Raw genomic sequence first — 23,441 nt, 5'->3', positions numbered from 1 at the left:
TTTGTCTACAAAATGCATTTTATGTATTTTGTATTTTAAGGTGTTGAAATGTTCAAAAGAATCAGACATACTAAGTTTGCAATTGATGTTTAAAGGAATTTAATCAAATTTTATACCAATACCTAAATGCTCACTCCACTGACATTAAGGTTCATATAATTGTGAGTGTTACTCTCTGTGCAAAAACTCTCTCAGATAGTAAAGGCTAACCTATATGCCAGCAAACTCAGTCTTTGCAGAGAAGGACCGTGACTCAAAATGCACCCTGTGTGCTGGGAAGATTTCTGTCTTAGTGTGCTTGGGCTGCTTATATCAAGTACCACGGACTGGGGGATTTAAACAACAGAAATTTACTTCCTCGCAATTATGGCAGCTAGAAGTCTGACATCAAGGTGTCAACAAGATTGCTTTCTTCTGAGGTTTTTCTCTTTGGTTTGTAGATGGGCATCTTCTCTCTGTAGTAATACATGGTTTTTCCTCTGTGCCTATCTGTCTCCCAATGTCCTCTTCTTGTAAGGACACCTGTTATATTGGATTTGGGCCCACCCATATGAGCTCATTTTACCTTAATTACCTCTTTACAGGCCCTGGCTCTACAGTCACATCTTTAAGGTATTGGATGGATGTTAGTATTTCAACATATGTGTGAATTTTGGGGAGCACAATTCAGCCCATAATGATTTCCAAGACCCAAGAGACTGAGGGCTCAAACACCGTGGGCAGAAGAACCCAGCCTTGGAAAGGATCTGGGGGGGAAACTCTGGGGATATAGAAAAGGAACTGGATTATCTGAGGAGCAGAAATCAGAGAGGAGGGTGTATTCTGAGGAAGCGAGAGAGGAACCCCAAGGGTTGTGGTACAGAGGCCCCTGTCTGCACACTGGTCATCATAATCTCAATGCCCAGGTTGTACTCAAGAAGAATTCAATCAGAATGTCTGGGGGTGAAACCTGGGCATCAGTAACTTTTAAAGCTCCCCAAGTGATTCCAACTCTGCAGCCAAGGTTGAAAACCTAAAGGTTTGATCACAAGGCCTTGAGCTCCAGCACCCTACACAAAGAAAGTTAGACTACAGGCTGGAACTTTCTGACCTCTTGCTCTGCAAAAGGTGGGAACAGATGACCCCCACACCCACACCAAAGTAAATGGCAGGTGTCTTGATCATCTTCACTCCGACCCAGAGGGTCGTCTGAAAGAGCTACTGGTTGTAATGAATCCTACTGAGAAATACTAAATCTGACATTCCTGTCTGCGTTGACTCTTTCCAGGCGCTTTACCCGTGATTTTGAGCTTCAGGGTTTTTCCATAGCTGTGTCCAACCCCCACCCACACTCTCCACCCTCTATCCCCAAAAAGAAAGAAAAAGAGGAAGTGGGAAAGTGTGTTTAATATATTTGCAGATGCACATATTCGCGAATATGTTGGGAATGTTTGAGCCATGTTAGTTGGGTGAATACTTTGACCCAATCCTTCAGGAATATTGAATCATGGGAATACCGTACTTAGAACAACACAATATTACCACGGGCCTCTCTGCCCTGTTCAAATATTAGTCTTTAACTGGAATGACCAAAAACAGATGTTTCATATCTAGAATGTTTTCTCACAGAGAGTTTCAATAGAAATATTTTAGTCCCTCAGATACATCCAAATAAAATACTTGGTCTTGAAACATTCTATTTTAAAACTCAGTGAGTTGTGGCTTCATTATAGCAGAAGAAGCATGACTCAGAGACCTGTTTTCATTTTTCACCTTCAGGTTAAGCAAGAGGGAACAGTGAAAAATGATAAAATTCTGAACGCCAGTGATTCAGAGATGATTTTTTAAAAAACATGCATCCCTCATGTAATAAACCTGAGAAATGCCGTGACATTTGCTCTAAAACATGCATGGTGACTCCTTTCATGCTTATTTGCATTATAAAACCAGAAGTGACGTTTGATTAAAAAAATTGTCCCAGGGATATACTAAAATCATGCATGTAGCCAAATTTTAGTCACATCTTCAAAGAAACGTGTCACTTAAAAAAAGACCTAACATGGCCAAAGAGTCAGTATTATTGATATGGCACATTCAAAACAAACTACAGGAAAAAACATGGAAAGTAAAAATATTATACAACAATGCCTCTCAAATTTTAATTTGCATAAGAACCACCTGGGGATCTTGCTAATTTTGATTTGGAAGGGCCCAACATTCTGCATTTCTAACAAGCTCCCAGGGCATGCTGTTGCTGCCAGTCTGCAGACCAAAGGCTCTGAAAGCTTGATTTCTTCCTTATTAATTATGCCCACTCTAAAGGTAAAGTTTTGGTTCTTCGCTAACATTTTCACCAGGTTTGAACAGTCCTGACAGTTACAACTTTATATTACCACCCTTCTTTTTTTTTTTTTTTTTTTTTAAACTCCCTACGGGATCTCTTCATGAACAAATTTTCCCTTACCATCACTATTTTACTTGATTATATGGCCTATAAGGAGCAAAACTGCATAAGGGTTATGAACTCTCATTAAGAATGAGCAAACAGACTTCTCCCCAGTGTAGGATTGAAAAGTGTACTAGTAAGGCAAGGCTTAGCAATGATCACCACATCACCTTCTGTAATGGTAATGGCATCTCCTACTGACTACTTACTATTTGTCAGACACAATGGTAAGTGACTTATTTAACTCACCTTAATTAAATGTTAAAATAAATCAATGAAGTATTTATTTTATTTAGCAAACAAACACTTATATAATGCTTTCTACTTACCAAGCATTGTTCTGAGTGCTTTACAAATATTCACTCAATTAATCCACATAAATCATATCAGGTTAGTGTTACTCATCTGCCAGATAAGAAAGCTAAGGCATGGAGAAGGTGAATACTTGCCTAAAGTTATTTAGTTCGGAGATGGTTCGAATTGAACCTATGTAGTTTGGCACTTAATCATCTTCCTAAAGAGAGGAGGGAGCGGGTGAGAAAACCAAAAATTAGCTAACTTGTGAAACTGTCAGGTCTCACAGCCAATAAGAGGAGGAGACAGGGGTTAAAGCAAGGTTTACGGGACTGCCTGTCCCCTTACGTTCTCACCAGTGCACAGTGCCTCTCTACCTTAACAGGTGTCTCACTGTGGGACACTTGACTCTCAGTCTAATGATCTGTTCACTTAACCAATGATTCCTATCCACGTTAAAGACTATTCCAATTTCAAACCATGATGTTATATGCTTAAAAATGGTTTGAAGTATTAGATCATGTCTGAAGTTTAAAGATGACGTATTAATGCATGTGGTTATAGAGGAAGCAGGAAGAGAAGAGAACAAATATTTGATTGGCAGCAAGAGAAACAGCATTGTCCTATAAAATTACAAATTTTATCTATTCAGTGGGTTGTGACTCTTAGAGGAAACTGCAACTTAAATATATTTAGTTAAAACCAGGACCGAGGCAGGCAGATCATGAGATCAGGAGATTGAGACCATCCTGGCTAACATGGTGAAACCTCGTCTCTACTAAAAATACAAAAAAAATAGCCAAGCGTGGTGGCGGGCGCCTGTAGTCCCAGCTACTGAGGAGGCTGAGGCAGGAGAATGGCGTGAACCCAGGAGGCGGAGCTTGCAGTGAGCGGAGATCGCGTCGCCGCACTTCAGCCTAGGCGACAAAGCTAGACCCATCTCAAAAAACAAAAACAAAAAACCCAGGAATATTTCCAATTTTATTATGCACAATTTAGGAAACATCTATCCAGTGATATACTGGATGTTAACCTATCTCTTTTAGAGATCATCTAGTTGAGTCTTGCTTTTTTTAAAATGTAACTTAATATTCTGTGTCTTTTAATTGAAGTGTATAATCTACATTTAATGTAATTAATATTGTTAGATTTAGGTCTGCATTTTGCTATTTATTTTCTATTTGTCTTATCCTCCTTTCTTCCTTTTCTGCCTTCTTTTGAGTTAATCAAATATATTTGAGCATTCCATTTAGATTCCTCCATTTTTAGGTTTATCTTTGCATTTTGTTACTGGTTGCTTTAAGGATCACAATATACATCATAACTTATCAGAGTCTACTTACAGTTAAAATTGTACCACTTCATTCAAAATATAAGAATTTGCAACAGTGTACAGCAGGTCCTCAAATAATATTCTTTCATTACACGTCATTTTGTTATAACATTGATGAGAAAAACATTGATTCCCCACCAGGGCCACTGTCTGTGTGGAGTGTGCATGATCTCCCCATGTCTGCATGGGATTTCTTTGGGTACACTGGTTTCCCCCCACATCCCAAAGATGTGCATGTTAGGTTAATTGGTGTGTCTAAATGGTCCCAGCCTGAGTGAGTCTGGGTGTGTCTGTGAGTGTACCCTGTGATACAATGGTATCCTGTCCAGGCCTGGTTTTTGTCTTGTGCCCTGAACTGCTGGGATAGGCTCCAGCCACCCATGTCTCTGAACTGGAGTAAGAAGGCTGGAAAATGAATGAATACAAGTTATTATAAGACAAAAATTCATTAAGTATACAATAATCATACAAATGCACAACACTAAACGATGGGGTACAAAAACACTCAGCAAGCTGCCATATTTGTGATTGTTTTTGAAATGTATGGTGGTAGGCGGTATTCCTTATAGTTTTTACTTTGCAAACATTTATTCCTGGATTCAACCCACTACCAATATGACCACTGTCACTCACTCATCACCAAAAATAGCATTGATATCTGACTTTTTATTAATTGTTCTTAAACGTATGTATAGCTCACACCTAATCCAGTGTTTAATATTAGAAGTGTTTTGGGTGTTTAATTGAAGTTTAGTGATGTTTTTGTTACCAGAAATAATCTATAGGAACATAATTCTTGATTATATCAACTAGCCTATGGTAAAATTAGTTTCCTTACATGTTGTTTCACTTACAGTCACAGTTTCCAAGAAGCCATTGAGGTGTGAAGACTTAACTGTAATTTCATTTATGCTACCCTATTCTTTGTACTAGTATTGTCATGCATTTTACATTTATGTAGATTAGATTATAAATGTTACAATACAATGTTACGATTTCACTTTAAACAACCAGTTGTCTTTTAAGTAAAGAGAAGAAAAAGTGGCCTTTTATACTTATCCAAACATTTGCTATGTGTAGTGTTCTTATTTCCTTTCTATAAATTAAAATTTCTCTTTGGTGCTGCTTCCCTTCAGCCAGAAAAACTTCTTTTAATATTTCTTGCAGTACAAATCTGTTAGTGATAAATTATCTTGACTTTTGTTCATCTGAAAATGTCTGTTTTAACAGTCTTATTTTCTTTCAACACTTTAAAGATGCCATTTTATTGTCTTCTGGCCTTTATGTATTTATTTTTTTCTGATGAGAAGAAAGCTGACATTTGTGGTGGTGTCCTCCGTATGTAGTATGCCTTTTTTGCTAGCTGATTTAAAGATTTTCTTTTTATCATTAGCTTCTACTATTTTTTTTAAGCTGGCGTTTTCTTTGGATCTATCTGCTTGTTGTTTGCTTAAACTCTTGGATTTCTACATTGATGTTTTTCACCTTTATTTGTTTAAAGATATACATGTATTTTCTGCCTCATTCCCTATCATCTCTTCTTCTGAGACTGCAGTTACATGTGTGTTAGACCCCTTGATATTGTCCTATGGGTCAATGAGACTCTTCATTGTTTTAAAACTTGTTTTCTTTGTATTCTTCAGATTTGATCATTTTTATTGGTGTCTTTAATTTTATTTACACTTTCTTCTCTGCTTCCAATATTCTGTTAAGTAATTTTCTTTTAACTTCTGATATTTTGTTACCAGATTTAGAATTTCCATGTCATTCTTTTTTTAAATAGTATCCGTTTCTTTGTGGTATTTCCCATCTATTCCATCATCATGATAACTTTTCTTTACAGTCTTTAAACGTATTTATAATAGCCACTGCAAAGTCCTTGTCTACTAATTCCAACATTTAGTCTTCCAACTCTGCATAGTTTGAACTGGGATGTGCCTCTGGGGACAAAACTATATAAATGTGGCGCTCATCCATCCTTCTCTTAAGTTTGTGCTCAACTTTGGTTGTTCTTTTGTACCTTATAATAGCAGCTTTTTTTGGTGGTTTGTCTAAAGGTTATTATTGTATCTGCAGGAAGATTTGTCAGATATAAGCTTCTCTGCCATTACCAGGAATATAATTCTAAATTGAATCTTGTATTTAAATTAAGACAGTATCCAAATAAATCATTGATAGAGGTATTAGCATATTAATATCAGAAAGAATTTTACTAACAAAAATCAAAGAAACCCCCTCTCTGAGTCAACATTTGATATTAAAGTAGCAAGTTAAATATAGGAAGAGACTTCAAGATGGCTGACTAGAGGCATCTGTTGCTTGCCTCCTCCCCAAAGAGGAACCAAAATACTGAGTAGATAATCACATTTCTAACAGATCACCTGAGAACACTGGAATTCAACAGAGAAGTGACAGTAGACACCGAAGACAAAGGAGAGGGGAGTGAGGTAGTCAGCTGAGGGATGACAGGATCAGCTGGGAGTCTGCAGAGGATCCTCAATGTGGGGAAAGAGTGAGTGAGTGACTCCCAGTGGTCTACATTCTCACTGCAGACTCTCCCAATCCTAGCCATGGGAGAGCCCCTCAACTCATGAGGGCCCTGAGACTAACACAGGGATCTGCCTGGAGACTGCATAACAGGATTGCTGCAGAGAAGGGTCCCACAGATGCCTCGAGTCCTAAGCAGCTACAGCAAAGTGCCATTTTGAGAGTCCAGCTCCCACCAGCCTGCATCCTGCCCTGGGGCTCAGTAGCACCTGCATCTCCATATCCATGGAGCCCCACTGACATACCTTGCATGCAGCCAGGTGCTGCTGCTAGTTGCTGCCACTAGGGCTGAAGTGCAAGCTATTGGGAGCAACCCTGCCATTCCCGGTAGCATGGCTGCTTTGAAAACCCCCTGAGGACAGGCTATCCTCCTTAAATCTGCCACCAAGGGTCCAAGTGTGCATGCCCCCCTGCCATACATTTAAGACTGCAGTCACTGAAAGCAACCCTGCTCTTCACAGGAGCAGAGTTGCAGCACAGCCGCAGCTTCCTCCTACTTGAGCATTCAGCCAGAGGCCTGGTGATCATCTCACCCCTGCCTACCACAGCCAGCACCTGCATGTACCTCTGAGGGGCCTGAGGACAGGTCTACACGGCCCAGCTCTTATCCACCAGTGCCCAGGAACCTGCGAATCTCCCTTCCCCATCTACCTCCATTGGCATATGAGGACTCCTCCTGGGGGCCAGAGAACAGACCACCCAACCTGCTGCTAGTACCACAGCTGGCACTCACCCATGTGTATCACCTTTAGGCCTGGGGACTGGCTCACCCAGCCTATCATAGCCAACGTCAACACCAGTTGGGAGGCAGAGAATTGTCCCACTACTGCTACTATCATTGCCCACACTACACCCACTGCCTAGAGGCACAAGGACCCACCCACCAGCCTGACCCACCACTGCCACTACTGGCACCCAAGTAAGCAGACTGGAGGCCTAAGAATTGGCTCACCTGTACCTGCTAAAAACAATGCCAGTGTATACTTCCCTGGGAGCCAAGGACAGGCATGCTTGGCATGCTGCCGCCACTACTGGGACCCAACGGCTAGCCCACCTGATGTCCCTGTCTCCAGCAAAACTTCACCGCACCCTCCGTTAATGATTAAGCCACTGAGGGAATTACAGACACTCTTGACACTGCTTATAGCCAAAGAAATAAAAAAGAGACTACACTACTGCACACACCCTAATTCAAAGCCAAAGTATCCTACCAACCAATGCCATAGGGACATCTTCAGGAAAAAGTCCTCCGCTATGAAAGCAAATTCAAAGAATTGGAAGAAGTGACCATTACACCAGATGCACAGATATCAACAGGAGAACACAGGAAACATGAAAAAGCAAGGAAATATGACACCTCCAGAGGAACACAATAATTCTCCAGCAATGATTTCAATGAAAAGGAAATTTATGAAATCTCAAATAAATAATTCAAACTGATTCAAAATAATATTTAAAAAGCTCAGTGAGGCACAAGAGGATTAAGAAAAACAATACAAAGAAATCAGAAAATTCAGGACATAAATGAAAAATTTACTAAAGACATGGATATCATAAAAAAGAATGAAATATAAATTCTGTAATGCAAGAATTTACTGAATAAAATATAAAATACATATGAAAGCTTTAACAATAGACTAGACCAAGCATAAGAAATAATTTCAGAACTTGAAAAAGGTTTTTTAGTTTGTTTGTTTGTTTTTGAGACAGAGTTTCACTCTTGTTACCCAGGCTGAAGTGCAATGGTGCAATCTCGGCTCACTGCAACCTCTGCCTCCCAGGTTCTCCTGTCTCAGCCTATTAGCCACCACACCCGGCTAGTTTCTGTATTTTTAGTAGAGACAGTGTTTCATCATATTAGTCAGGCTGGTCTCGAACTCCTGACCTCAGGTGACCCAACCACCTTGGCCTCCCAAAGTGCTGGGATTACAGGTGTGAGTCACTGAACCCAGCCAAAAAAGGGTCTTTTAAAATCACCTAGTCAGACAACAATAAAGAAAAAAGAATGAACAAAGCCTATGTGACATATGGAACACCATAAGGCAACCAAATTATTTGAATTTTTGATGTCCCACAAGGTGAAGAGAAAATAAAAGTGATAGTAAACCTACTTAATGAAATTTAGCTGAAAACTTCCCAAGTCTAGCAAGAAATTTAGACACCTAGAAACAGAAAGCTCAGAGATTTCCAAACAGATAAAATTCAAAAAGTCCTCTCCACAGCACATTATAGTCAAACTGTCAAAAGTCAAGGATGAAGAGAGAATTCTAAAAATAGCAGGAGAAAAGTATCTAGTTACTTATGATGGAAGCCTCATCAGACCAATGGCAGATTTCTTAGCAGAAACTTTATAGCTTAGGAGAGAATGAGATTATATATTCAAAATGCTGAAAGGAAAAAAAAAAAAACTGTCAGCCAAAGATATTACACCCAGCAAAGTTATCCTTCAAAGTGAAGGAGAAATAAAGTCTTTCCTATAGAAGCGAAAGCTAAAGGGAGTCTTCACCATTAGACTGGTCCTATAAGAAATACTTGACCAGATGTGTTGGTGCATACCTATAGTCACAACTACCAGGGAGGCTGAGCCAGGAGGATCACTTGTGCCCAGGAGTTCAAGGCCAGCCTGGGCAGCACAGTAAAACACTTCTCTTAAAAAACAAAAACAGAAAGAAAATTTAAAAGGAAAGAAAAAGAAATGTGTAAAGAAGTCCCACATGTAGAAGCAAAAGATGATATCTATCCTCATTAAAACATACAAAAGTATAAAATGCACTGGTAGAGCAAACGTATAAATAAGTAAGAAAAAGAATTCAACTGTTATTACTACACAAAACCACTAAACCGCAATGATAAATAATGAGAGAAAGAAAAGAACAAAGGATATATATATACAACAACCAGAAATCAATTAATAAAATGACAGGAATAGCCCTCACATAGCAATAAAAAGTTTGAATGTAAATGAATTAAACTGTCCGTTTAAAAGATATAGAGTAGCTGAATGAATTAAAAAACATGACCCAACTACATGCCAACAAGAAACTCATCTCTCCTGTAAAGACACATATAGACTGAAAATAAAGGGATGGAAAAAGATATCCCATGCAAACAGAAACCAAAAATAAGCAGGAATAGCTATATTTATGTCAGACAAAACAGACTTTAAAGTGAAAAACAGTAAAAAGAGACAAAGAAGGTCATTATATAACGATGAGGAGATCAACTCAGCAAGAGGATATAACTATACTAAACATATACGCACCCAGTACCAGAATACCCAGACAGATAGCAAATATTGAATCTAAAGGGAGAGATAAACTCCAACACAATAATAGCTGAGGACTTCAACATCCCATTCTCAGTATTACACAGATCATCTAGACAGAAAGTTAACAAAGAAACATTGAGTTTAAGCTGCACATTAGACCAGATGGACCAAACAGACAGACAACACTTCATCCAACAGCTACAGAATACACATTCTTCTCATCAACACATGGAATATTCTCCAGGATAAGCCATATATTAGGACACAAAACAAGTCTCAACATATTTTTAAAAATTGTAAACATATCAAGTATCTTCTCAGACCACAATGGAATAAAACTAGAAATCAGTAAGAAGAGGAACTTTGGAAACTGTACAATTATATGGAAATTTTAAAACATGCTCCTAAATGACCACTGGGTCAAGGAAGAAATTAAGGAAGAAGTTCAAAAAAAATTGAAACAAATAAAAATCAAAGCACAACATGCCAAAACCTATGGGATATAACCAAAGCAGTGATAAGAAGGAATTTTGTAACAATAAATCTGACATCAAAAAAAGTAGGAAGATCCCCAGTAAGTTCTAACAATTCACCTTAAGAAACTAGAAGAGCAAGAACACATTTAGAAGAAGGAAAGAAATAATAAAGATCAGAGCAGAACTAAATTAAATAAAGACTACAAAGCCATACAAAGGATGGACACACTGAAAAGTTTTTTTTTCAAAGGATAAACAAAATCAACAAACCACTAGCTAGACTAAGAAAAAAAGACACAAATAGATCAGAAATAAAAAAGGAGACATATGACTGCTATCACAGAAATGCATAAGATAATCAGAGATTGCTGTGAACAACCATACACTAACAAACTAGGTAACTGTGAGAAAATAGATGAATTCATGGACACATATGACCAATCAAGACTGAATCATAAAGAGAGAACCTGAACAGACCAATTACAAGTAATGAGATTGATTCAGTATCAAAAGTCTCCCCACAAAGGAAAGTACAGGACTGGATATCTTCACTGCCAAATTTTGCTATAATTACAATGAAGAACTAACACCTCAAACAATTCCAAAAATTGAAGAGGATGGACATCTCCATAGCTTATTCTATGAGGCTGGCATTGCCCTGATATCAAAACCAGACAAGTTTGCAATAAGAAAGAAAACTACAGACCAATATCCCTGATGAATTTAAATGCAAAACTCCTCAACGAATACGACCCACCCAAACTCCAGCAGGATATCATGATCAAGTGGGATTTATCTCATGGATACAAATACGGTTCAACATACACACAACAACAGAATGAAGGACAAAAACTATATGATCATCTCAATAAAAGCAGAAAAAGCATTTGATACAATTTAACATCCCTTTATGATTAAAAAAAAAACCCACCTCAAATTGGGATAGAAGGAACATACCTCAAAATAATAAAAGCCAAATATGACAGGCAACACCATAGTAAATGGAAAATTGAAGGCCTTTAGATCTGGAACAAGACAAGGATGCCCACTTTCACCACTCCTACTGAACATAGTACTGAAAGTCCTAGACAGAGCAATCAGGCAAGAGAAAGAAATGAAAGGCATCCAACTTGGAAAAGAGGAAGTCAAATTGCTCTTCTTTTCAGATGACATGATCTTATATCTGGAAAAGCCTAAAGCCTCCACCAAAAAACTCTTAGATTTGATGAATAAATTTGGTAATACTGCAGGATACAAAATCGATATACAAAAATTAGTAGCATTAATATACACCAATATTGAGCCAGCTGAAAAAGAAATAAAAAAGTGATCCCATTTATAATAGCTATAAAATAATGAAATATTTGGGAATAAATTTAAGGAAGTGAAAGACCTCTACAATGGAAACTAGTGAACTATGATGAAATAAATTAAAGAGGATGCAAACAAATGGAAAGACATCACGTGCTCATGGACTAGAAGAATTAGTATCATTAAAATGGCCATGCCACCCAAAGCAATCTACAGGTTCCATGCAATTCTTATGAAAATACCAATGTTATTTTTAGAAATAGAAAAAACAATCCTAAAATTCATATGGAACAAAAGAAGAACCCAAATAACCAAAGCAATCCTCAGCAAAAAGAACAAATCTGGAGGCATCATTATAAGGCTATAGTAACAAAAATAACATGGTATTGGTGACCCATAGACCAATAAACATAATAGGAAATCTAGAAATGAATTTACATATTTACAGCCAACTGATTTTCAACAAAGATGCCAAGAACAGACACTGGAGAAAAAACATCTTCTTCAATAAATGGTGCTGGGAAAATTGGATATCTATACGCAAATAATGAAACTGGACCCCTATCTCTCACCGTACATGAAAAGCAACTCAAAATGAATTAAACACTTAAAATATAAGACCTGCAACTATAAAACTACTAACAGATAATATTGGGGAAACACTTCAGGACATTGGTTTAGGAAAGATTTTATGAGTAAGACTTAAAAAGCATAAGCAACGAAAACAAAAAATAGACAAATGGAACTTAACTGAACTAAAAAGCTTCTGCAGAGAAAAAATAATCAACAAAATGATCAGACAACCTTGAGAAAAAGAGAGAACATTTGGAAACTATGCATGCAACAGGAGACTGATATTCAGAATTTATAAGGAACTCAACTCATCAATAACAAGAAAAACCCCAAATAATCTCATTAAATAGTGGGCAAAGGGTATTAATAGATATTTTTCAAAACAAGACATACAAATGGCCAAGAAGCATATACAAAATGCTCAACATCACTAATCATCAGGGAAATGCAAATTAAAACCATGATGAGCTAACATCTTGTACCAGTCAGAATGGCTATTATTAAAAAGACAAAAAATAACAGATGACAAGGATATAGAGAAAAGTGAATGCCAGTCGCTGTTGCTGGGAAAGTAAATTAGTACAGCCTCTTTGGAAAACTGTATGGAAATTTATCAAAGAACTAAAAATAGAAGTGCCATTTGATCCAGCAATTCCACTACTGGGTATCTACCCAAAAGAAAATAAATCGTTATATCAAAAAGATACCTACACTTGCATGTTTATCACAGGACAAAATTACAATCACTATAGCATAGATGTAGACTCACTTAAGTGTCCATCAATGGACGAATGCATAAAGAAAATGTGGTGTATATACACAATGGAATACTACACAGCCATAAAAAAAATCATGTCTTTGGCAGCAACATGGATAGAATTGGAGGCCACCATCTTAAGTGAAACAAGTTAGACACAGAAAGACAAATACTACATGTTCTCACTTACACATGGAAGCTAAATAATGTATATACATGGACTGATAGACAACGGAACCTGGGAAGGGTGGAAGAGTGTGAGAGGGTAGATGATGAGAAATGACTTAACAGGTACAATGTACATTATTTGGGTGATGGATACGCTGAAGCCCAGACCTCACCACTTCACAATAAATCCATGTAACAATATTGCACTTGTATTTCTTAAATTTATAAAAACAAACAAATAATAAATGAGATATATGTTTGTTAGCTTACTCTTTTCTGCCTGTGGAAAAAGTATCACGAAAGTATCTTTCCACTGCCATCTGTCTAATTCTGCCATCTGCCATCTACCACTCTAAGTCAGGGTCTCCTAAAGAAACCAAACAGCTGTGGAAGGTCTTCATCAAAGGCTTGGTGAAACAACCAGCATGAGTCTGAGGAGTCATTGTGAGGAGTCATTGTGAGCAATGGGAAACACTCACAGAATGTGTGGTAGCAAGAGATCCAAACACCTAGCGCTCCAGGAGCTTTGAGTTTGTCACCTATACCAATTTAGAGGAGGTGGATGCAGCTACGAATCAAAGGCCACACAAGGTAGATGGAAGAGTTGTGGAAACAAAGGGAGTTGTCTCAAGCGAAGATTCCCGAAGACCAGGTGCCCACTTCACTGTGAGAAAGATATTTGTTGGTGTTATTAAAGGAGTCATTGGAAAGCATCACCTAAGAGATTATTTTGAACAGTATGGGAAAATTTAAATGATTGAAATCATGGCTGTCTGAGGCAGTGGCAAGAAAAAGTGCTTTGCTTTTGTAACCTTTGACAACCATGACTCTGTGGATAAGACTGTCATTCAGAAACACCACACTGTGAATGGATATAATGGGCAAGTAAGGAAAGCCCTTTTAAAGCAAGAGCTGGCTTCATGGAGCCAAAGAGGTCACAGTGGTTTTGGAAACTTTGGTGGTAGCTGTGAAGGTGCTTTTGGTGGAAATGACAATTTTGTTTATGGAGGAAACTTCAATGGTTGTGTTGGCTTACTGGCAGCTGTGGTGGTGGTGGATATGATGGCAGTGTTACTCTGGTGGCATAGTTATAATGAATTTTGTAATGTTGGTGCTTATGGAGGAAGAAGCCCTGGTTACTCTGGAGGAGGAAGCAGAGGCTACAGAAGTGGTGAACAAGGTTATGGAAAGCAGGGCAGTGGCTATGGCAGGACTGGCACCTATGACAGCTATAACAATGCAGGAGGCAGAGGCAGCTTTAGTGGTAGTAGTGGAAGCAATTTTGGAGGTGGCAGAAGCTACAATGATTTTGCAGTTACAACCATCAGTCTTCAAATTTTGAATCCATGAAGGGAGGAAACTTTGGAGGCAGAAGTTCCTATGGTGGTGGAGGCCAATACTTTGCCAAACCATAAAACCAAGGTGGCTATGGTGGTTCCAGTAGCAGCAATAGCTATGGCACTAGAAGAAGATATTAGTTACTGCCAGGAAACAAAGCTTATCAGTAGAGGAAAGCTAGAGAAGTGACAAGGAAGCTACAGGTTACAAGAGATTTGTGAACTCCACCAAGCACAGTGGTGGCAGGGCCTAGCTACCACACACACACACACAAAGGACATGTTTTAGACAATACTCATCTGTATTAAAAAAAACTTGAGGACTGTAGTTGTGACTAATTGTATAACAGTTTAATGTTTCTGTTCTGTGGAAAGTGGAAAGCACCACAACAAAAGGGGTTTAATGTAGATTTTTTCCACTCATGTTGTTGATTGCTAAATGTAATAGTCTGTCCGAACACGATGCTGAATAAATATGTCTTTTTAAAAAAGTGAATCGTGCTGGGAAAACTGGATATCCATATGCAGAAGAATGCTCCCCTATTTCTCACCATACACAAAAATCAACTCAAAATATGTTAAAGACTTAAGTGTAAGACCCAAAACTATAAAACTACTAGCAGAAAATATAGGGGAATCACTTCAGAACATTGGTCTAGGGAAATATTTTATGCCTAAGACCCCAAAAGCACAAGTATCAAAAACAAAAACAGACAAGTGGAACTTGATTAAACTAAAAAGCTTCTGACCAGCAAAGGAAACAATCAATAAAGAAAAAACCTGTTGAATGCGAGAAAATATTTGCAAACTATTCATTCAATCAGAGACTAATATCCAGAATATACAAGTTGTCATGTCAAACAACTCGACAATAAGAAACCAAACAATCCCATTAAAAAGTGGGCAAAAGACATGAATAGACAGTTTTCAAAATAAGACATAGAAATGGTCAACAGGTATATGAAAAAATACTCAATATTCCTAATCATCAGGGAAATGCAAATTAAAATCACAATGAGATATCATCTTACCCCAGTTAAATAAGCTATTATTAAAAAGACAAAAAATAACAGATGTTAGTGAGGATACGGAGAAAAGGGAATTCTTATGCACTGTTGATAGGAATAAGAACTAGTACAGCCACTATGAAAAAACAGTATGGAGATTTATCAGAAAAACTAAAAATAGAACTATAATATCCAGCAATCTCACTACTGGGTATTTATCCAAAGGAAAAGAAACCAGTGTATCAGAAAGATACCTGTATCCCCATGTTTATAGCAGAACTGTTCACAATAGTCAATATATGGAATCAACCTAAGTGTCTCTCCACAGGTGAATGGATAAGCAAGATGTGATATATTCACACAATGGAATGCTATTTGGCCATAAAAATAATAAATGCATGTCATTTGCAGCAACATAGATAGAACTGGAGGTTACTATGTTAAGTGAAATACGCCTGGCACAGAAAAAACAAATATCACATAATCACCTGTTCTCACTCATCTGTGGGAGCTACAGAAGTTGATCTCATGGAGATTGAGAGTTGAATGATAGCTATGAGAAGCTGGGAAGGGTGATGGGGATTGGGGGAATGAGTAAAGTTTGGTCAGTGGGTAAAAACATGCAGTTAGATAGAAGAAATAAGTTCTAATGTTTGATAACAGAGTAGGGTGATTATAGTTAACAACAATATATTGTATCTTTCAAAACAGCTAGAGGAAAGGACTTGAAATAGTCCCAACACATAAAAATGATAAATACTTGAGGTGATAGGTACCCTAAACACCCTGACTTGATCATTACACATTCTGTGCATGTAACAAAATATCACATGTACCCCATAAGTGTGTACAGGTATTACGCATCAATTAAAAATAAAGTAGCAAGTTAATTTTTGATTAGGTTATTTCCTAGAGAAAATAACTAATTTGGATTATGATAGACAACACTATGGTCTGAATTTTGGGTTTGTCCTCCTGGTGGCCTACTGAACAACTGACAAATTATGGGAGTTATGTAAAGTATTAATTGCTTCAAAAATAAGATTTCAACCAGGAAAAAGAAGGATTGCTATTTGATAAAAATATTTTTCTTTCCAAAATATGACAGATTATGACATGTGATATTATATTTTGATGAACATACTGTATAAAACTATGATGGTTCAGACTGGATTTTTAGGTACAACTGTTTCATATTCATGACTATATTTCCCTGTTTGTGTTCCATTACATTATCAATAATGATGTCAATTTGGGGAATCAGTAAGGATGTAAAACTAGAGAAAAACTTTTAATAAGAATTTTGAAAATGTTTAAGAAGCATTGATAATTTTTAATTTGTTTCTTCTCCAGTTGTTGTAGAAACCAGAATAACTACATGACAAAATGCAGGGTTTCATTTTACCTTCTTCTTTCTGGCTTTTTATTGTGATATTCTGTGGTTCAGAATTTTTTTTAAATAGGCAAGAGTTCACATGTATACTGCATTTTGATAAAACAGGGAAAGTCCAAAATTGACTGTAGAAATTCTTTGTTTCAAGGGCTACCCGCAACCTACTCTCCTAAAGTAAGATTTTTCCTGGTTTCTTGGGTCCCTAATGTATTAAAAGTGCTCAAGGTGATAGCTAACATTCCACAGTTCTTTCAGGGCCAAGAAAGTCTTCTCTAAGAGACACAAACCTGAGATTTATAATCTTTTGTCCTATCTCTCCTCTCACAAACACCTCACTGCACATTTGGCATGCATAGAAAGCTCATGACCACAGACTGTTATTTCTAGATACAGAAATAATTAGAAATAAATTAGAAATAATTCTAGTTCTAGAGTATTTTATTTAGTATAGATAATTACAAGATTAGAGATTCACATTACATGATTATTTTTGACATGGGTTAAAAGCTTTGTTTTTTTCAAACTCTGCCAGTTTTATGGCCCCTTTATGCTGATGCAAGCCTCAAATATGGCTGGTTGCTCTTGTTTTAACTAAGCATTAGTTCAATTTCAGGCTCTGTCCTGTAGGACCCATTTAGAGCCTGGGAATGGCAGGGCTCTTTTCACTTTGGGCTCCCAGTGAGCTCCTTGGGCTTTAGGTCAAACTGGTCTTGCAGACACCTTGATCCACTATCCCTGAGCTTTGATTGTCCAGAAATGCTTTGGATCTTCCTCTGAGAACATTGGCTGATGCTGTGACACAATATCTACACCAAGTTTAAATAAATTGTTTGTCAACACGTGAAATTTTATTGATAAAATTGTACCAGTTCTATAAAGCCCAGTAAGCAAGCCCCTTTTTGTGGAATTATGACCACCTGAGGAATGTGTGACATTGTCACACTCTCTAGCTTTTCAGCAAGCTCAGAGTTTGTGCATCCTAGATAATATAATCCAGCTGACTTCTATATGTGAATTATACCTAATTACATTAGTACCTAATTACTATTTTTCTTGTTACGTCTTATCTAACGAAGAATAATAAGGAGGATGAATTAGTAATTCTCACATTACTTAATCTCTGTCTCATGGAGATTGACTATGAGTCAATCTCAATAGTCAATCATACGGTAGGGTGGGTGGGGAATCTCCACTCACAAAATACATGAGAGGTTGAGCTATGGAGTAAAGTGTAAAGTCAGCAAATGAGACCCACCCTGGGGTACATTCCTTGTCAATGGAAGTGTTTGGTGGCAGGGAGAGGTTACAGGAAGAAATGCCAAAGAAAGCTGTTTCTTCAGGTCTGTGCTGAGTCATCTCAGACCATTAATGAAACATGGAAATTGTCAAGTGATTTCCATATATTTTCATATCAGCAAATTACTTGCTTATATGGAAAGCAAGATAATAAGTAGAACACATGTTCCAAAAGTTTGGGTTGGTTATTATATAGAGACATTTGAAATATGCTAAATTAGTTTACCTTTGAACTTAGTTGGCACCATTGTGTCCTTGGCTAAGGTTGACCCTACAACACGGAAGGAGATCTGAGTGGTGCTGTGATGATCTCATTGGCTTTAGTGTCTACCACTAACCACAATGCACAATTTTAGCATAATCATTGTCATCATCATCATCATCATCATCATCATTACTACTATTCAGAAGAGATGAAATATAGTACAGTCACATAATATCACATAATATGTGCACATTGTGAGTCCAATTCAACTACCCTCATGGAAATAAAATACTGTAAACATATTTGGCATGTGTGTTATTTATTATATTCTGTCTATCCTGCACACATAGCAAAAAGCTGTAAGTCCAAAGCTATGAATACTGTGTTTGATTCTTTTCAAGAGAAGATTGGATTATATGTAATCTTCTTATTACAGGTTGATTTTAGAGTCTATGTTCTGGGTAAGACATGATTCTACTCTATAGTATAGATTCTTGTTAAGCAAGTAAAACGTATTCTGTTTGTATTTTGTTTTTCTTCACACATGGATTATATTTACATTTACTATAATAGTTATTTTAAAAAGTTCTAAAGCAATATCCTAATTAATTATTCATTCTTCACAATTTATACTTATTCCATGGAGGCAGAAGGGGTCCACTCTTCTTTCCCCCGTGAGTTGTTGGGAACTCAGGACAGTGTGATGTTTACCCTGGTTGAGGAAAGGTGCTCAGTATAGTCAAAAGGGATACCACACACTTGGTTTCCCTTATCACAAAGGTATTCTTCTTGGCTTCTAAACTTAATTTTATAAGACAAAAAAACACATATAGTATGGGAAAATGTGTTAAATAGTGAGAGTGGGTGAAATTTTTGTCAGGTTTTCTAAAAAGGGACTGAGAGAAGTTAGTACAAAAGGAACTAGCTGACTAGACAGAATAAACACGAATATCATAGAAGGGCGAGGTCATGAAAAACACTGAAGACTTTGAAAAAGTTGCATGAATGTCCAGAAAGAGCCTCATCAATAGAATCTTTCATTGTGTTGATGAATTGCTAGGCAGGAATTACAGTCTTTCTCAGCCAGGTTGATGAATGGCATCATCTCAAATTATACAGCCCGTGAGACTGATTACCTTAGAAAGGCTAGACATGTATTGTCAGGAGCTGTGTCAGGGTCAAACCCCCACCACCAACTGGCAATTACAGTGAGGCTTACATGCAAATTTATCTACAAACCTGTCAGAAATATATGTTTTGCAAAAATGTATTTAAGAAGATAGGCATAAGATATATCTGAATCAAAATATTGTTTCTACTTTTTGGAAGACATAGAAGCCTTTAAAAAGATCTGCTTTATCCGCATTGCTCAGATGATAGATACTCTCATCCACGTTAAGATAAAGCTTGATTGTTACAAGATGTATCCAGAGTCATGAGTCATAGGAAGAGTCTGTCAGAGATTAGATCATATCTGGTACTCTTGGGAAAATGTGGAAGTTCTGCTTCTTTTAAAGAAATATAGGTTTTTCTTGCCTCACTGGTCAGCCTTTCCCAGTGCAGGGACACACACACTCATGTTATTTGTACTGTACCTTTGTCTCTAGAATGAGAACCAAAAACCTGTAACTCTGCAGAAAAAAATGATACTTAAACTATTCAGAGAAAACTAATGTGAGCAATATAATAAGATGCTTGGTCCTGAGCAAAGTTATACTCCAGGAATATGACTGGGAAATTGTAAGCTGAAAACATTTACCTATTTTGCTTCTGTAGCCCCAAGAAGATGAATTAAAACAACAGTGAAATGTTATGAATCATTAAGAAGACATGGGAAATGAAAATAGCCACTATCTTGCCAGTTTATTGAACCTAGAAATATCATGTGTTATTCTGGTCACTGCATTTAAAAAAATCAAATCATAGTAGGCTTGAAGAAGAGCAGGGGTGACTTCCATATATAGAAAGCAGAGACCCTCCATTTCCCCTGAAAAAAGACCTAGAGGGGGATAAGATTAAAATACATACAGCAGGGAAAGCTGTGACTGGATAAACACAGACTCACCAGGAGTAAGTTTCATGTGAAGCTTGAAAGTTGCAAATTTAAGACAAATAAAAGGAAGAATTACTTCGTACAGTAGTTAGTAAGTGCAATGCACTGAATATTTGTATTCCTGTAAAATTTATATGTTGAAGCCTAGATCCTCAGTGTGATGGTATTTGGAGATGGGGCCTTTGGAAGATAACTAGGTCATGAGGATGGAGCTCTCATGATGAGGTTGGTGCCCTTATGAAAGACAGGGGAGAGCTTGCTCCCTCTCTCTCCACCAGGACACAGCCCCTCACCAAACACTGGGTCTGCCGATGCCTAGATTTTGTATCTCCCAAAATTCTGCCCACATGATTTTTGAGAAATTTCTGTTGTTAGAGTCACCCAGTCCATGGTATGCATAGCAGCACAAACAGACTAAGATAGTAAGTTTTACACCGTCTTTTCTCAGAGGGGAAGTACTAGTGACAAACCTCCATAATGCCAAGAAAGGCTTGAGGAGTCATTATGATAACATAGTTCAGGGCATAAACTTTGACATTAGATGGTCTTGGGTTTGAATCCCAGGTAGGGCATTTGCTGAGAGTGACTTTGGGCAAGTTAGGTAATCTAACTCTTTACAGAAAACACTTGACCCCTGTCTTGGAGCACAGAAATTCCTGAGCAATGGAAGAATAATATTTCGTTGAATATTTGTAAATATTTTAGGTTTAGTGGGCCATATTATCTCTGTTGCAAATACTCAACTTTGCTCTTTGGCATGAAAGCTGCCATAATCCATAAATATATTGACTTAGTTATGTTCCAAATTAAACTTTATTTATGTATGCTGGAATTTGAATTTCACATAATTTTGATGTCACTAAATATTATTCTTCCATTGGAATTTGAATTTCTTATAATTTTCATGTTACTAAATATTATTTTTCTTTTGACTTTTTTTCCAACCATTGAAAAAATGTAGAAACAATTTTATCTCCTGGTCTATACCAAAACAAGTGGTGGGCCAGATTTGGCTCACAGGTTGTAGTTTGCCTACTGCTGCTCTAAAATAATAACTCAGTTAACTCAGTTCTGACAATATTAAGAGTCGTTCTCAAACTCTCTAGTGTGCCACTCCATCCGTGCTTGAGGACACGCACAGTCTACTGCTAAATGCGCCACTTGGCATCTCTGTGTTAGGTTAAAGGGAATTCAAAATATATTTTGAAAAGCATAGGATTTTCAGGATTCCATCTTAGATTCTGACCTGTAGAACAGTGGGGAAAAGCAAATTAGGGTCACTTCAACAAAAAATACTATAATAAATTGTCTCTTGTTGGTAAGTTCTGAAAATAACAAATATGAAATATTGTAGGAGCCATTGCCAATCTTACGTCTTTCTATGTGTGACTCATTGGATCATAAGACTAGATACTCAATTAATCAACAGCTGAAAAATATTATGATAACAAGGCCCAAGATTCTGAAGGTAGTTTTCTAAACACCTTTTAGAATGGTCTAATGACAAATGCTAAGACATCTGCAGTGATGTTTGTAGTAGAAGACGAAATTTATTCTTGATATTTCCATCAGTGTGCTTAAATTAATTTTATTTTAAATTTGGAAATTGTAATCTTGTATTAGTGTTGTGGTGACTTATATGTGGGAAATCAAGCTTCACACCAATGCTTCACATCAATGCTCCCATCCTTCAAAGTGAACTGGAGATCACATACATCATGGCTGAGACCAGGGAGCTCAGGGCAGTGTGAATAGATAGAAGAAAGCACAATAAAGGATTTCCTCATACCCCATTTCTCTTCTATGTCATGTTCTTACTCCTAAAGTTAACTCTTTTATAACATCCATCCATCCACCTATCCATCAACAGATACTTAGTGGGCATATCTTAACAGATTCAACATCCATTAGGCACAGTAGGTACAACTAAGAGCCACACTATTTTCAGAGGTCTGTGAAAATGTTTTAATTTCTTTTAAAATTAGAAGAAAAAATAACTTTCAGGTTGAAGAAAATGTTTTCATACTAATATTATTTGTCTTTATAGCAATGCATTGGCAAACTATAATTTCAAGTATTTTTAATGCAGGAAGAAGCCAGGAAAGTAAAAGTGCTGAGGGCCCTTGAAATTCATAATATGTGTTGAAGGAACATACCTCAAAATAAAAAGAGCCATCTATGACAAACCCACAGCCAACACCATACTCAATGGGCAAAAGCTGGAAGATTCCCCATGAAAACTGGAACAAGACAAGGAAGTCCTCTCCCACCACTCCTGCTCAAACACAGTACCAAATATAGTCCTGGTCAGAGCAATCAAGCAAAACAAAGAAATAAAGGGCATCCAAATAGGAAGAAAGGTAGTCAAACTATCCTTCTTTGAAGGTGAAATAATTCTATATGGAGAAAACCACACAATCTCAGCTCAAAAAGTTCCTTAAGCTAATAAACAGCTTCAGCAAAGTTTCAGGATATAAAATCAATGCACAAAAATCACTAGCATTCCTATACACCAAACAACAGCCAAGCTGAGAGTCAAATCAGGAACACAATCCCTTTCACAATTGCCACAAAAAGAATAAAATACCTAGGAATACAGCTAACCAGGGAAGCGAAAGGTCTCTACAATGAGATATACAAAACACCTGCCAAAGAAATCAGAGATGACACAAACAAATGGAAAAACAGTCCATGCTCATGGATAAAAAGAATCAATATCATTAAAATGGGCCACACGGCCCAAACCAACTTACAGATTCAATGCTATTCCTATCAAACTACCAATGAAATTCTTCATAGAACTAGAAAAAAAAGTGTTAAAATTCATATGGAACCGAAAAAAGAGCTCAAATAGCCAAGACAATCCTAAGCAAAAGAACAAAGCTGGAGGCATCACACTACCCAACTTCAAAATATACTACAGGGCTACAGTAACCAAAACATCATGGTACTAATACAAGAAAAAACACATAGACTAATGGAACAGAATAGAAAACAC

General features: G+C 37.2%; 1 pseudogene; it reads left to right on the top strand.

The window, feature by feature from the left end:
• The first annotated feature begins 1,417 nt into the window (after nt 1–1,417).
• LOC112619390 lies at nt 1,418–14,630 on the top strand (annotated as a pseudogene).
• Nucleotides 14,631–23,441: the final 8,811 nt, after the last annotated feature.

Source organism: Theropithecus gelada, chromosome 2 (assembly GCF_003255815.1).
Source record: "Theropithecus gelada isolate Dixy chromosome 2, Tgel_1.0, whole genome shotgun sequence".
Lineage (NCBI taxonomy): Eukaryota > Metazoa > Chordata > Mammalia > Primates > Cercopithecidae > Theropithecus > Theropithecus gelada.
This window is presented reverse-complemented; position numbering and strand designations above follow the sequence as displayed.